Source organism: Tachysurus vachellii, chromosome 17, assembly GCF_030014155.1.
Source record: "Tachysurus vachellii isolate PV-2020 chromosome 17, HZAU_Pvac_v1, whole genome shotgun sequence".
Lineage (NCBI taxonomy): Eukaryota > Metazoa > Chordata > Actinopteri > Siluriformes > Bagridae > Tachysurus > Tachysurus vachellii.
In genome coordinates, this window is record NC_083476.1 from 3,248,640 (window position 1) to 3,265,569 (window position 16,930).

A 16,930-nucleotide genomic window follows, 5' to 3' on the forward strand; every position below is an offset into this window, starting at 1 on the left:
TCTGCTTTTGAGCTTATGCACTGTCACGTGGCAAGATTAACGAGAGCTAATCTAATGTCAAGACTATCCAATTATGAAATGTAAATATAATTCAAAAAGTAGGGCCAATTATGTTCTCTTGGACCCCTAGCCATATATGGCTACAGCATTGCTTATATTTAAATGAATGTTCTTCTAACATCAGGACTACATTCAGAAACTCGTTTTCAAATTCTACTACTGCAAGGAAAAGATATCTTTCATTGCAGGTGAACATTTGTTCTATGTGTCTCAAGGTGTTAGTCGTCTTTGACACAGCTATTTGGCCTGTATGTCAGGTAATGCTTCCACCTAGGGCCGGGTGGGAGCATCATGTGTACATCTGTGTGTGTGTGTGTGTGTGTGTGTGTGTGTGTGTGTGTGTGTGTTGGTGGCAGGACTTAGGATAGCCATTAGACCACTGCTTGGAAAAAAGAAGCACAGGTGCCAAGCACAGGTCATCTTGCTGATGAAGGGAGCCAGCTGCTGACTTGGGGTCAGTGACTCCTGTGAGAACTCGGTTGGCATTTGTTTGGGTCTTTGTGTGTGAGAGAGAGAAAGACAGCAAACCATTTTTCTACTTGGACAGTGCACATTATTTATAACAGAAGCAAGCCTCTGTCTTTGTGTAGACCTAAAGTAAATGGACTCAAACTCCTTCCATTCTCTCAACATTAAAAAACCAACAGCCTGCATAAGGCAGTATGGGTTGCCATTGGTAAGACGGATCCCTCCTCCCAAAAAAAAAAAATCTCATTCCTCTCAATGCCCCCTTCCTGTCTGACTCCTAACGCCTGGGTGGGCTTGATGTCTTTCCTCTGTGAGGTAACACTTGGAGCCTGGCTTGACAGTTGGGAATGGATACGACGCATGGATGTTGCTGTAATTGCATCTGGTTGCATCATGAAAAAGTAATAATTCACTGTCAAGGATGTCAAAGTGTCAGCGTTCAGCAGAACTGATAAGTTGTCAGCGACGGAAAGAGTTTAAACCTCTTTCCAAAGTCAAGCCCTGGAAAGCTGTAGGAAATAGAGTGGAAGATGTTCAGATGAGGAATGTGTGTTCATTACTTTCCTCTTATATTACGGAGAAGATAGATGATGTGTATGCGATATGGAATGGAGTGGACTATTTGGGTTGAAAACCCCTCTTAACGTTTTATTACTATTTTGTAAAAACATCAGAGGAACACCTACATGGGTAAATATTTAATTTCTGTTGACGATATGTGTCACTCCTAAAATAATCTCCTGAATATGCTTAACCCAGCTAATCATAGGAAATTGTTGGTAAAATTGCCTTGTTGCCATGCATAAATACTATGACCATTAGGGTAAAGATTCCATGCAAGCTTTTCACTGCGCTGCATCTCAGCACCAATAAATACACACTCTCAGAATATTCTCAGCCAGGGCTCAAGTTTGAGGGGTGATGCAACAGCTGCCTTGCCGTCGGTTAAAGAAAGTTCACAAAATTCATTGGAAGTTGGTTTAGCTGGGTGTTTAATACACCATTATTTAACCCCTCCCCATCCCAATTAACCGCTATTTATAGATAAACAGTAAAAATAGTCTATATTGCAGTACTCATTTCCAAGCATTAAGATCAGAGGATCACTTATGTCACTTGTGTGTCTTGTGATAACACACTGGATGCATTTTCCTTTGACATTTTCACAAGTAAATTTCAGCCAGCTGGCTATCACCTCCTTCTGTGTATCATCTGTTCACTATTCCTCAGTTCAGCTGGGTTATGTACAGAGTCTCATCTAAAGAACGGGCTCAGATTCTCATCCTTTAGCTAAACAGTCACTGCGAGAGCAGAGAAAGCGGCGAAATTCTAACGGCTGCTGTTCAGAAGAGATTATGAGCCTCCGAAAGCCCAAGGATTGATCCCATTGTATTTTAATGAAGTGCTTATGGACCCGCTTAGACATGCAAAGAGAAGGAAAATAGACTGATGGGTTACAGCAGGACTGACTCCTTTATTTATAATGAAGAAGAGTTTGCTGAGGCTAGGCTGTGGGGGTCTGTTTTAGTTCCCAGAATTTAAGAGAATGCACTAATGCCCTGATGTCCACGACTGTCCATCATCTTTTCACTCACTTTTCTCACACTTTTCTCTCTTTCACTGGTTTGTGTACACTATGGATTGCATGCAGAAGAAGATTAGCTGACCTTATGGTCACTGCATTGACCTTGTGGTGCAAGAGAGACGCACAGAATCAGACAAAGACAAACAAAGCACGCACACACAGACACAGAAATGCGTAGTACCAACAAACACTTTCTTTCAGGATGTTCCCAGAAGCTTCCCCTCATGCTTTTGTGATTAAGCTTTCTGCTGCCCCTGTGTGGCAGAGTTCATCCGTGCCTCCCGAGCAGCACACAAAGGCCTCAGTGTCCCAGGGAGCGCTGATTCTTATAGTCTAAATACACCACTAACCCACATATCTCATGAGGCCTGGCTGTAATTAAGCACATGTGCTCGTTAGCAGCCTGTCCGTCTCTCTTTTCACTCACCTTCGCCTATATCACTCTATTTCTCTTTCTACATCCCCCTCCTTCTCAATATGGTTTGTCAGATGAAGCAATTGCCTCCTTCTCCCACCCCCAGTGGCATTTAACTATTCTCATTTGCATGTACATGCCCTCGCTGTGTGGCCGGCGAGCCGCAGAGATTGATCAACAACGCAGCGGCATGTTTTATTACATGTCAGTCAGAGGCGGAGACCATACGCAGTGGGCATACACGCAGACAAGCACATGCATATGTGCACAAGCTGGCATGTATGAAATATACAGACATATTCACAGGTATGTTCATCTACATATGCAACTATTCACAGTATGCTTGAATCTACCCCAAATACGTTTGAACAATGGAAGCCCATGCTAAATTAAACGATAGAGTTATTAATACAATAGATAAATTGTGACATAAATAAATCATGACAAAATGACCATAATCAGTTCCCAATTATATCTTCCATGAGACTTGAAACAAACCTTCCAGCTCCAGGGTGCCTGTATCGATCGTGATCTCAGGGTACTGCCTGTGTGGATTTTCCCATGCTCTCCCTGTGTCCCTGTGGACATCCTCCAGTTTTCAGCCTCTCAAAAACATGCTGGTTGTTAGATTAGCGACTCAAAATTGCTCCAGGTGTGAATAAGAGTGTGAATGTGTGCTTGGACAATGGACAGGCATCCCATCCAGGGTATATTCCAGCCTACAAGTAACACCTAGCATGGATAGACTTTGGATCCACTGCAACCCTGAGCAGGAAAAATGATAACTAAATGACTGAACTGCTGAATGTTATTGGTATAAAATTCATGGTTTTAAACTATAGTTATCAAGTTAATGTGTACACCTTACACCCAAGGATAATTTGGAAAGACATTCAACATTCAACCTTTAACGTGTAGTTTATATGACAACACTTATATGATGAATATAGCAGAAGACTCTGGCCTTTGTTTCATCTGCATGGAGACCCAGACCTCAACAAGTGTTGGTTAGTGTTTTTTGTTTTTGTAAATTCAACGCAGACCTTTAACTTGATATGTATGTTCAGTCACGGTTCAGGTTGTTTTAATAATGGCCATCATCCAAACATGTGTCTGGTCACTTGGTGCTTATTAATGTGGTAAATTAAGGGATGAGCTGAGAGGATGAACTGTCATGCTGAACGATTGATTGGTTTCACATCCAAGCAGCATTTCCACATTTTTCCTTGGATGTTTTCCCAGGATAGACTCTGGATTCACCCTGACTACGATGCATTAGTATATATGGAGTCTGATAGGTACAAGTTCCCAGGTATAACACATTCATACACACAGTCTGACAGTTCCAGGCACAACACTGACAAGTGCACAGAAGCATGTCCAGTAGATAAAATCTGAGGAAATCAACTCAGCCACCAAACCACAAAACAAGTACTGCTCCAAACAAGGTACAATGCTTCTACTTAAGGTTCTGATTTCAGTCCCTTTTCCACCAACTTGACAGATATCTGAAACTTACAGTATTGTGACTGTGATATCATTTTGTCTGTGTCCGTATGTGAGTTTTGTGTATTTAGGCATGGCTAAAAAGATTGGTTTTACAAACGTTAACGGATTTCTCAACGGTGGGAATGTGTTTCTCTGTATAGTTAGTCACATCTTGTATGCTGTGGTGTTGTATGTGTCAGCAACAAGGCCCCCGAGTCCTACAACAGGAAGGGCCAATGAAACCGACGGGGGTCTTAGAGGCCTCACATGAAGCATTGGGTAAATACGAATGTCGTATAATCTACAGGAATGCATTCATCTGAATACAAAGGAATTATTTTTTTAAATGCTATTTATTCCATGTGAGTAAAATGATTCCAGAAATGTTTCAATTGAATTGTTTTCAAATTGATTTTAAAATTTGTATAATTCACAAGTGGTTTTCTTTGAATGATGCAATGATTTTTAACACGATTCATTCATGTTCGAATAAGATTATTTTCACTTGGTGAATTTGTTTTCACATAATATTTCTTGAAATGATGTTTTCTTTTTCCCTGGTAAAATTGCCTTAATGCTATGCATAAATACTATGAAAATTAAGATAAAGCTTTTTTTCAAATGTTATTTTTTCTCTCCCTAATATTTTATCCATTTTTCAGATTTACAGTATGTGTTTTTTCATATGTGATTCATTTATAGTCACAAGCAACCTTACACTGTTCACAGGGTATCATTTGATTTATTTGTTGATTTCATATAATCACATGGTTCAACTTGAGTTAGTGGTTCAACTTACAGTACTGTATGATCACATGTATAATATACAGTATGCCTTGGTGTGATCATGATTGATTGTGTTCATGCTTCGTGTACACAATCAATCATGTGTAAATGCTCTTTCTGTCTTTGGGCATATTTCCTTTTGGCTGTTCTGCAAAATACTGCTTTGGCATGCCTGTGCTTCAGCACACCCACCAACAATAACTTCACAATCTGTGTGGATAAACCTACAAATGGCTCCTGGAGATGACAGTGTTCTGTTTATTAATTTTTTTTTTTCCGGTCTTGAGGAAACTGTTTTTGAAGACTTTGTCATAGCCCAGCCCGCTGCGTCTCAGACAGCTGCATAGGCCGATGGGTATTAATATGCACAAACCAGAGGGCACGGAACAAAGTGCTGATAATGAAGTGCGGAGGTTTGGAGGCGTGTGGAGCTTAAGAGCAGCCACGGGGGAGTCAGCACATGGTTAGCCATATGCCTCTGAAAACAGAGCAGCCTCCTTTGGGAGAGCAAGAAAAAGCATGTACACACTCTCTCTCGTACACTCTGGCAATTCCTATCCTTTAGCTCTCTCATTCTCTCTCTCCTCTCTAGTGCTTTCCCTTTCTCTGACCCCTGCAGTAGCACTCGTCTCAGAGATGTTCATTCTGCACCTGTCTGTGTGCCTTTTTTTCAGGTGAATGGATGTGATCTAGGTTGGATTGATACCGAGACTCCTAACATAGCCTCGAGCATTGCAGGGCTATACCCTTGTGGTGTGTGCAGAAATGTGGAGGCACAGGCCATGATCCAGAGAATGTTATTTTACAGAGATACAGAAATCTAAGGTTCAGGAGAAAGAAAGTGAGAGAGACATTTAGACAGTGATACGATGGCAATCTGTGGCGCAGCCCAGACAGAAAGCAAGGCAACGGATGAGGGAGGGATTGTTCTCTTTTAGATCTCATCCTAGCCCACCAGCCCACTGAATCCCTGCAGTCCCCGGAGACAGCGCGTGAGTAATCCAGGCTGCGCCTTCCTCTTACACAAACGCCAGGATCAGCCCTCCTCACACAAGTAATTAGAAGATAATGGGGAGTAATGCGGCCCGATCTGTCCCCATTACCTCCTGGTGCTGCTATCACAGCGCCATCTGATGCCTGATCCAGGCACGGCAGATCTCAATTAATCTCGCTTTCGCCTTTGCTTAATCCATCAGCCTTGTGAGTGTAGGGAAAGAGAGCAAAAGTTAGTACATGCTGCACTTGTTGTGTGCAAATTTGCATAAAAGAGGAAAAGTGTAGAATTTCTTTGTATGCATGCATTTGCACATGGGTGGTTTGATCTCTCCGTGTTCGTGTCTTCCGTTATAGCTGATAATGCGCATTCTCCAGCTGTCCTCATCCAGCACCAATCTGCCTTTGTGTGCCAAGGATAACTATGAGCTATAACCGTCTCGCCTTCAGTCTGTGCTTGTTGATGTATAATGAGCCTTTGCCATAATCATATTAGCATACCTAGAGACAATGTTAATGCAAATATTCATTAATCATGGTGTTTGTGAGGAGTATTTTGAAATAAACTCATCTAACGTACAGAAATCTTATTCAAACAGCTTACTGGTTATTGGTTACCCAACAGGTCATGGACATCTATGCTATACATCATACCAGTGCTCCACATTAGGTTTTGGTCCTGTTTACACCCTCAGGCTTCCAATAAACAAAGACATTGTTTTCCTCTGAACAGATGTTGTAGATCCACCAGAGGAGAACTGAGGTCTACCTGGTCTACTGGTGTAAGGAGACCACCCCAACTTCAATATCTATAAAATTATAGAAATGCTGCAGTCAAGGACAGACCAAGATAACTTTTACCAGTCAAGTCCAAGACCAGACCAAGACTATAAAATATGTTAAGAAGAACAGAAAGGATCCTTGTATCTGATTTCTTGGTCCCATTTCTTAATGTTTAGTGTGCAGATCCAACAAGCCGATTGAGCAACAATGCTGAGAATAATGATAGTAAAATATTAATTAGACATGATTACAAAAGTACGTTTTCATATTAAAAAAAAGGTTTCGGCGTATCATCATCCTGGTCGAGACCATATATGAGACTTATCCTCGAGAAAAAAGACTCGAGAAAGTCTTTTCCAAGCTTGTTTTATTAGCCTTAAATAAACAAGGAGAATATACTCTGCCATTTCTATGTTCATTAAGAGCTGTACATTCTTATTCTGTCCACATCACGCCCTCCTCATTCTCATCACTAGCCTTTTACTGGCTCCCCATGCACAACTAAACAATGTCAACCTCTGTCCAAACACACCAATGCACTACTTCTCTTCCCCGCCTCCTCGCTAATTTACTCTAGCTGTAAACCTGGCTCTTTATTGAGATGCTAACTCCCTTTATGAGCCCCTAATCCTGAAGCACAGGGGATAATTTATAGGGCATTTACATGAGGAATGCCAGCTAATTGGGGCATGTGTCTGAATAAGCTCGCATCACACCTCTGTACTACTGATGAGCTTTCACTAGGCGTGACATCATCCCATCCCTCCTCCCTATCTATAATAGCAATCTCTTTTATAGATTTCACTTAAAATTGTACTCACAGCTATTCTGGCTCAATTAATAGGTCTCCCGAAGCCCTGGTACTGTGCCGCCGACTGTGGGCCGTGGTCAAATAAGTGTTTGACCTAGTTGTGAGCTCTGCGTGCTGAGGTGAGACTTGGTGAGACACTGAAGCTGCTGGTGAATAAAACAGAAAACTCAAAAAAATAAAAAAAAGTTATCCTTATGCGTAAATATCACTCATTTTCGTAGACAGTGACTGGCTGTGATATGCAGACACTTGAGCTGAATGAGGCTCAGAAGGCCCCCTTTAGTTTGATTGAACACATCTCCAGTCCTCATGCAGCTGTCACCTTTGGCTAACTGCCACACACAGAGCAGGAAAAGTCTGGCCTGAGAGTAGGGTAGCTACACCTCTCAAGCACTGACCTCTGAACCTGTTGTGGCCTCAGGGTTGCTCCCCTCTGGCTAAGTGGCCCTCCATGTCAGCTGACCTGTAGCTATTCTCTTCAGTCTCAATAGGAAGAACCTGAGTTCAGATCCACTTGGAGGAGCCAAAAACGTGCCCCTTCCCTCTTTCCATGTCCTCTCTCTCATTTCCATTCGCTCATTTTTAATGGCTTCACGGTTATAGATTGGGCTTTGTCTGCCTGTGCGTGTACCTGTGCCGGTCCCAGCTGCTCCTCATTAATAACCTGGCCTGCTGCAGCCACGCATACATACATACACCGGCATGCTCCTTTATCCCGCTGAAGTGTTTTTGCCGTATGTGTGTATGGAATCGGTCTAAAAAAAGGCAACACATGAGAGAACTTCGAGTGGATCAAACATATTGGGTGTACGTGCTAAACTTAGTGCTTTTTACTGTGTGATTAGTGGAGTTAGCATGCTAATGATGCTCGAGTGGTGTTAGCTGGTGGTTGGACCGGGTGCAGACGGGCTCTATTGTCGGACACAGTGACCAGAACAGAAGCCCTGAAATCTGCTGCCCTGATCTTCGCTTTAGGAGCCAGAGGGGAATAAAGGCATGGAAATAGGATTTATTTAGCACGCCTCATCAAAAGAGAATTAGCATGCTCTGGGAAGAGAGACAGGAGAGTGGAACACAATGAGGGGATAAAGCAGGGAATGGTGAGATGATCTGCTGTTGCTCCTCCTCAGATATGGGTTTGTCCAGGCAGGACTGGTGAAGTTTCCTCAAGTGTAGATCAAGAAGAACTTTGGTTTTATATTAGCTAGATTAGATACCTGTAGTAATTTCAGAAACAATGTACACCAGTGATAATCATTCATCCATTAAACACTTGCACTGTATTATTTATCCATTTATAGTTGCTGACTCTGAATGCCTCTCAAGGAGAAAAATAATTAGTCGGTTTGTGATGTTCCTGAGACACCATAAAGATCTTCTTGAAGAATTTCCTGTGTTGGAGGTTTAAAGATACATCTTTACTTCTGATCGTTACAAAGCACTGACACTGAAGACTTCTTCCATAAAATTAAAATAAATCGCTTTACAGAAACATTCACAATATCAGTGACTACATGTCTTTTTCAAAATCCATTATCTGCCATCTGATTCCCTGTGAGTTTTGTCCTACAGAAAAGATAATGTATTAGAACAGGACTGGATCTACTGTCAGAGAAGCATAATGGTCATAGCATCATGTTGAGCGCTGCCCTTAGAGCACAGATCTGGGAACATCACCAAGACTACTGATGAATCTTCTAGAATGCAATGTTGAAAATTGATTTTGGAGGCTTGATGTGATGATGTAGTTCTGTTCAGGATGAATTATTATTATGGCACATGAATAAATGAATATATATATAAGTTATATAAGAAATATTATATCTGTAGAACATTTGCATTTATTTTTGGTACTCTCTAGGTTTTAAGCGTTCACTTATAAGGGAAAAGGCCTCTACGACTACTGAAATAACCTGCTCCTGCTGCAGGATTGGTTTCTTATTCAAATGGCAGGCATGTACAGCACTTAGTGATGCAATCCAACTCGAACCTGTCAGAGGGGATGAGGATATTTAGATTCATATGACACAAATACACACACAGTGCAGTCACCTATTATCTACAGGATTCAGACTATATTTAAATACAATATAGTTTTATAAAGATGTAAAAATAAAAATCTTTCTTTGAAGAAAAATCTAGAGCCTAATTTTATTCCGAAAAAAAAAGTTTTCTCGGACTATCCAGCAGAATAGGCGAGTGAATGAAAATGCACAGGTCTGAAAGCAGCATCAGATATTTCTGCCTCAGGCAGCTCAACCTGACCTGAAGAGATACATCTCCTGCAAAACCTTCGATTTCTCCCTCTTTGCTCTTTCACTCATGCACTCTCTTTTGTCTCTCTGTCGATTTCTGTGGAATGGCTTTGAGGCATCCGACTCAAGACATGCAACAAGCAACAGAAAGAGTGTAAACAAAAAGTAAACAAAAGCTTTAAGTAGTGTTGAGCCTTAAGCCTCCCACCTGCTAGAGCACTTACACACTGATGAAATGCACTGAAACTGCACCAGACACCTGAGTCTCTATATCACACTATATATCCCAGGGTCATGCTGTATACTTCTACAGCACCTCTGATTCCTTCCTGTAGCACACGGACTTTGAGCTGCATCCAAAAGACAACAGATAGTACAGAAAAATAATGCATTTAAAACAGATAAAACAGAAAATAATGCATTTACAGATTGTTTATTTTTGGCAACTGTACATAAGCACAAAAAAGAACATAATGCATAAAAAACCTTGGGTGTGTGCTGTTATAGGAACATAACCAATAAATCTTTTTAGTCCTGAAGTGTTTTATTCCCCTTAAACTACAACAATTTTTAACTTTTTTAATCTCTTTATAGTTAATATAAATATATATAATATAATATATAAAGCTCATTTGCTTTAGCACTTATGTTACAGAAGCTATAAATACAGCAGTAGTTCCTTGACCCTCTCTTTTCTTTTACACTCTTAAGCTTCAAGCGTCTTTCTTAAGACAAAAACGTCACTTGGGATGTTACATCCAAACCGTCCTGAAATCTTTCCAATGTATTAAAGTGACTTGAAGTTACTGTGCTGACCCTAAAGACTACATCCAAAAATACTGTGGTATAATATTTAGTAAATGGTCAGATTTTATATATCATAGTATACTAAAATTCCATCTAATGTTTACTGTTTTAACCCTATTACATGTTTTGCTATGTATGAAATATTTTTGAGGATATTATTAGTATATTTCCAGCTGATAAAATTGTCTCAAGACATCCACATCTACTTCCTAATTAAGACCCGTTGAAGACCAACCTAAACTGGATGATAGCTAAAATAACAGGACTGTCTGGTTAGTGGCTATCCTAGAAAGTTCACATTCAGATAAAGTATTTTTTTTATCCCCTATATTATGATATAATAATTCTCTTCAGGTATACTTCAACATTTTTAATATCAAAATGAAATTGGACCTGATATCATATCAAAAGTAAGTATTTACAGAAGTGTACTTTTTTCATGATTGAATGATATGAAGACAAGATAGTATCAATGATAGTATTTCTGATTCTCTACACTTACTAGTGGTAGCTCAAGTGATTAAGGCTCTGGGATCAAGCCCCAAGCTGCTACTCTTGGGCCCTTGTGCAAGGCCCTAAACCCTTCCTGCTCCAGGAACCCTGCATCGTGGCTCTAAAAGCTGGGATATATGAGGAAAGAATTTCACTGTGCTGTAATGCATATGTGACAAGTGTACATACATACAGTGTGCTGGTGTAACAAAAGGAAATTGTACATAAACGTACCACTTTGGAATATATTTTCCAAGTATATTTAGACGTGTTGTAATTATAATCAATCACATATTGTTAGACACAGATATACAAAAATATATAAAAGGTTAACAAGTACTATACTTGAAACAATTGTCCAAGGGAGTAAACTTGTAGCATACTTCTAAAATGATTATAAAGGAAAGAAGAAGTCATTGAGTTAGATACTGATAAATTGTGCACAATATGACCACAGACGTGAGATAACAGGGTGGGAAAAAGGTCAGTTTTGATTTCAGATCATGTTCAAATTGTTTGTTTTGTCTCATTTCTCTTTGTAATGTCTCTTGTGAGCTCTTGATTCAATAATGTTTACATGTTGACAGTAACATGTTACATGAAGCATCAATTTCTTTCTTTTATTATCTCTCATAGCTACTGCTTTCTTTCTCTCTTGTTTCCCTACAGTTTCCTGCCACAAGGCGATAACTATGCATTTGAAGTCATAGATTTTAATCATTTCATCCTTTTTGCCGTTTTACTTTTTCGCTTTTTACCGACCTTTTGTTATTTGTTTCTTTCTTTCCTGCAGCCTTAAATCTTACATCACCTTTCTGAATCCTATTCGGCTTGTGATGTGTCTTAATCAGTGTTCGGCTAATTCTGACCCACCTGAGTCACATCCCTCGACACTTTCTGTAGCACCCAGGAGCCTGAACTCGTACTGAGACACACAAACTCCATCAGTAAGCAGCTTGTCGCGGGCACCCACACATCCATCTCACCTGCTGTAGAGATCATGGCTGGGTGCATTATGGTGATTTATCGCTCCCAGTGCCGCAGAACAACGATAGATCAGGTGAGCAGCGGGGGACCTGGGGAGCCCGAGCGGGGGACAGGGGACACTCAGGCCCCGCCGAAAAACCCACCAGTGATGAAGTGCTCAGTGACACACTGGTGATTTCAGTGCCACAGCGGCCGTCCCGTACAAACAAATGTTCTCATGCCCTCCTACACGCATATATATTTATGTCCATGTGCAACTATTTTCTGCTGCCCTACACTGGGTTAATGCATACAGTAGCTGGAGTTTCATGGGGTGATGTGTCTTTTCTTTGCTTTTTACTTTCTCCTCTTCTTTTTTGTGTGTTGTTTTCTGCAATGCAGACACACAGTGCAACTGGAATACGAGTGTTGCATATAAAAGCTTGCTTGGAGAGTTGGAGTAAAAGTGTGAAGTAAATGAATAGATGCATCCTCCTCCAGGTATCTTCACTCAGAATAGGTTTGGGATGAATGTGCACAGAGCTGTCTCTGGCGTATATATATATATATATATATATATATATATATATATATATATATATATATATATATATATATATATATATATATATAATCCATATATAACCCATATATTTTTTTAAATATATATATTAAAAATACATTTTAAAAAGCACTCCATATTCAATCGCTAGACATGGACACCTGTTCAGTCCAGATCAGCAAAAGGATCGCTACCAAAGATCTCTGATTAGCAATAGGATTATGTCATTAAAAATGCACTAAGCGCTTTCCATCATGGTGCTTCGCAAGACATTCACCCACCTTGCTTTTAGGGGTCCATACAAAGGGAAACCCCTACATCTGTGCCTCCAGGGGGGACAGGCAGGGACAGAAGCGAACAGGGTGAAGAAAAAAGACCTCGTCTTCACGTCCCCATCACGGTCCCATGCAGACGGGGCCTTTCAGCTAAACTGCTAACAATGGGCGCTGGCGAAATCCCCCCTTTCCTACAGGAGGCCAGTGGCATAGACTCTATTATCATAGTAATTTAAATACAGTAATCTCATTTTCTGCATCAGCCACAAGGGCATGCCAAATTTTCAATGTGTAGGTGCGTTGGGGGTTACGCAGGATTAGTGTCCTTTTTTCCATTCTGTTGAGATCGCCAACTTTTGCAATGCGCACATGTGTGTATGTGTTTGTAAGCGTGACAGCCTGGTGTTGGTGTGTGAAGGTATAATATCAGATCTGACAACAAAACTAGGGTGGAGGTTAAAAAAAAAAAAAAAAGATGCAAGCTGTTTCCATTCTTCTCGTCTTCCGGTCCAGTGGAAGAGTTGATGAGGTTTAAATGAAGCAGAATTAGGAGATCAAGCAGACAGAGAGCGGCGATGCTATCTCCCAGCCCGCTCCCATAGGACACCAGCTGACCTGGATGAAATAGAGAGAAGACTGATAGGAGATAGTGTAGGAAGAGCGCGAGGGATGGTGGATATCCTCTAAATGTGATAATCTCCAATCACCTCTAACATCAGTTCTCGTCAAGGCCTCGCTTAATGAGCTCAAAGTCAATCAGGCATAATGCTGCATCTCTGCTGCATCTTTCTCTCTTCCTCTCATCGTTGTTGTTCTTTTCATTTAATCCGCCTCTCTTCAGCTGACGGGAAAAGCCTATTACCCTGGCCTTGCTGCTCTCGCCTATCTAAATGCTAACGACGTTAGGGAGAGATGCGATGCTTCCACAAGGACGGAGCTTAATCTGATGGAGTCTCGAGCCCTGATCTGTTGTGTCTTACCTTTGTTAGATGAACTGCATGGTGGGGGTATTAGCTTAGCCAAGATGTCCCTCCTTGTGTACTGACCCAGTCTGTGTAAGGTCAGCGCCCCTCATCAGCGCTCGCTTCCCCACTCCTCAGCCCCTGCTGCCCTTTCACAGTCTAACTTCCATCATGTTTAGCTCACGTTAATTTCAGCCACTCAGATATTGATGGAAAAATTGGAAGTGTCTTTGGAAGTGTCAGGACTCGCTTCCTCGATAATATCAGTTACGTCGGCCTGATTGGATGTGGCTGGTGAAGTGGGCCGGAAAAGCCTGGGGTAAAAGCCCTGGGTCACCTTGTAAACCGGAGCTGCCTCCGGTTCGATCTGGCTCACGCTGATGTGTGTATTGCTGAAGTCTCTACAGCTACATTATGGTATCATCCTCCCTCAAACACATTATAGAAATTATCACCTTCTTATTGCTCCCAAGCCAGCTCAGCAAGGAGGCGGCGAGTTTGCTGAAGACGCACGTCCTTGCTGTCCTTTACGCTTTATTGCCAGCTTGCCTGTCCCTTGTGCTTACCAAGTCCCTCCTATTTTCCGATTTCCCCTGTTTCAAACCTGTGTTTGATTTCGCACTGGCCAATGAAACAGCAGTAGGTGAGATTGGGAGTGAACAATCAATCTTTGTAATGCGATCGGAAGATGGTGCACTGAGAGTAAATGTTTGCACAGGCGCTCATCCAGGCTTGCCATCAAACCCATTCTAGTGGAAGAGGAAATCAATCCAGGGCAGGTCTCTCTCCCTCTTTCTCTGTCTGTCTTTCTTTCTGTCTCTTTCCTTCTGTCTTCTCAACAACAGGAGGGTATCAAGCGCATTATAATCCACAGCTCTGTGCATCTTTCATATAGACTTGCCTTTTTATGTTTTATGTACAGCAGCTCAGGGGAGAGCAGCTGTGTGGGCCCTCGATCTTTTCTGACAGAGAACTCATTTCAGTGTGAGATATGGGGCAAAATGTAAAGCGTCTGTCGCTTCTTTCAATGTCTCAGCACAACATGACAAACCAAAATTCATCAATTCCGCACTGCAAAATATCCGTTTAAAGCGACTAATACTTTGGGACTTAGTAAACTATCCTAGTTTCCTGAAAGCATTGTAAAGTTAAAATCCTCCTAACTCTAATAGAGCTTGCTCGAATGTGATGCTTATTCCAAACCGTTTAAGACTCTTCATTCCTTTGGGAAAATGTCTTGGGCTGATATATTTAGATATAAAAAGATTTTAAAAAATTGCTTACATACATATTGTTAACATTCTTTAAAGTGCCAGTAAAGACCATAAACCATAATGTTCTACTTAAAACATACAATATAAAATAATGTAAATATATATTTTTATACATTTTATAATATTTATTTGTTAATATTTATTTATTACATTTTAATATTCTAGTAAAATAAAATGAACTAATTCCTGTAAGCTGTTTTTTTTTAAAAAAAAATCATTTATATTGATATACACAAAATATGTTAAGTTAAAAAAAATATATAAATGTTCACAAAGAATCACAGATTTTTCACTTTAAAGAAATATACAAAAAAATAGAAAAATTATTTTTATAAAAATATTAAAAATGCAGTTGATAATTCTATTTTTAGTTCATGTAAAACATTAATGTTTGATTTATTATTGCCATTGGTTATTTAATTACCACGTCATATTTCTGTTGTTTTTTTAATAAAGCTGCAATTTAAGAATGAGTTTTTTGAGCTCCTTGAATCAGAGTAGTTAGTAAGATGGTATGAAACTGTAGCTTCAACTAAAATAAAACTGTAACATGTTTAAATTAAATGTCTACACTTGCTGCCATATCTCCTGTGTCTGTGATTTTAGGAGAGAAAACAGATGGCAGGAAGCTTCAGCAGCTTTTCCCACGCTGAGGATGGCACAAGCCATCTTCACTGCTGAATGTCATCTATTAATTCTGAGCACAAGATGTGTTTGAAGAGCAATACTGCCTTCTTCTGGCCTAACACTTTTACTGTAGTCTTGATGTATTGTAGAAATCAGATCCATGGTCATCAAACACAGGAGCAGGTTGTGTTGTCTGATTTTCTGCCATACTTCTGTTTTTATTTATTAGGGATGTGACTTAATGGGGTGACACAGGGTGGCAGGAGCCACTCCACCCGCTTATTAGCACGTTCGCCTCACACCTCTAGGGTTGGGGGTTCGATTCCCGCCTCCGCCTTGTGTGTGTGTGGAGTTTGAATGTTCTCCCCGTGCCTCGGGGGTTTCCTCCGGGTACTCCGGTTTCCTCCCCCGGTCCAAAGACATGCATGGTAGGTTGATTGGCATCTCTGGAAAATTGTCCGTAGCGTGTGATTGCGTGAGTGAATGAGAGTGTGTGTGTGCCCTGCGATGGGTTGGCACTCCGTCCACGGTGTATCCTGCCTTGATGCCCAATGACGTCTGAGATAGGCACAGGCTCCCCGTGACCTGAGGTAGTTCGGATAAGCGGTAGAAAATGAGTGAGTGAGTGAGTGAGTGTTGTCGCATTACTTTGGAAGACAATCAGATGTTCTGCTAACTGATGCTTGGACGCACATTGTTTTTGATGATTTGCTCATGTGGGAGATGTCATTGTCCATTTTGGATTTTCCGTAGCCACATTTTTATTGGAAAAAAAAAGAGAGATAAATAAAAAGAATAACAAGCGTTTTCCCAATTTGCAGCCCAAGAATGGATACAACTGGAAAATAAAAGAGAGAGACTTATATACAGTCGTGAAAAACATAATATCAGTGTGGGCTTCTAGTTAAAAGAAGAGCATATTTTCACGCCTGAGAAGGTGGCGTTAGGCCTTAACTGGCTGCTGCTGGACACTTGTCCCAGCATGATGCTTTGTCAATGTGCTGTGACTAAGCCAAGGGGGTCCCATCTCCCCCTCTCCTTAGCCTAATTAAAAGAGGATTATCCAGCATGGAGTCCCAGCCCACTCCAGCGTGCAGTGCGTACTTTCCCCTTACTTTTTTCAGGATAATCACACCTCCAGGAAATAGAAGGGAATGGGCTAAGGGGCTTTCTGGACGGCTGCCCAGAAACGAAAGGCAAAGGAGAATTGAGTTTCTGGGCTTGATTTCTTTGAGTATGTGGATGAGAGCAGCTCACCAGATCTGTGTCCTCCTCCTCCTCCTCCTCCTCATCTTTCTCTCTCTTGCCAGTTCTGCTTCTA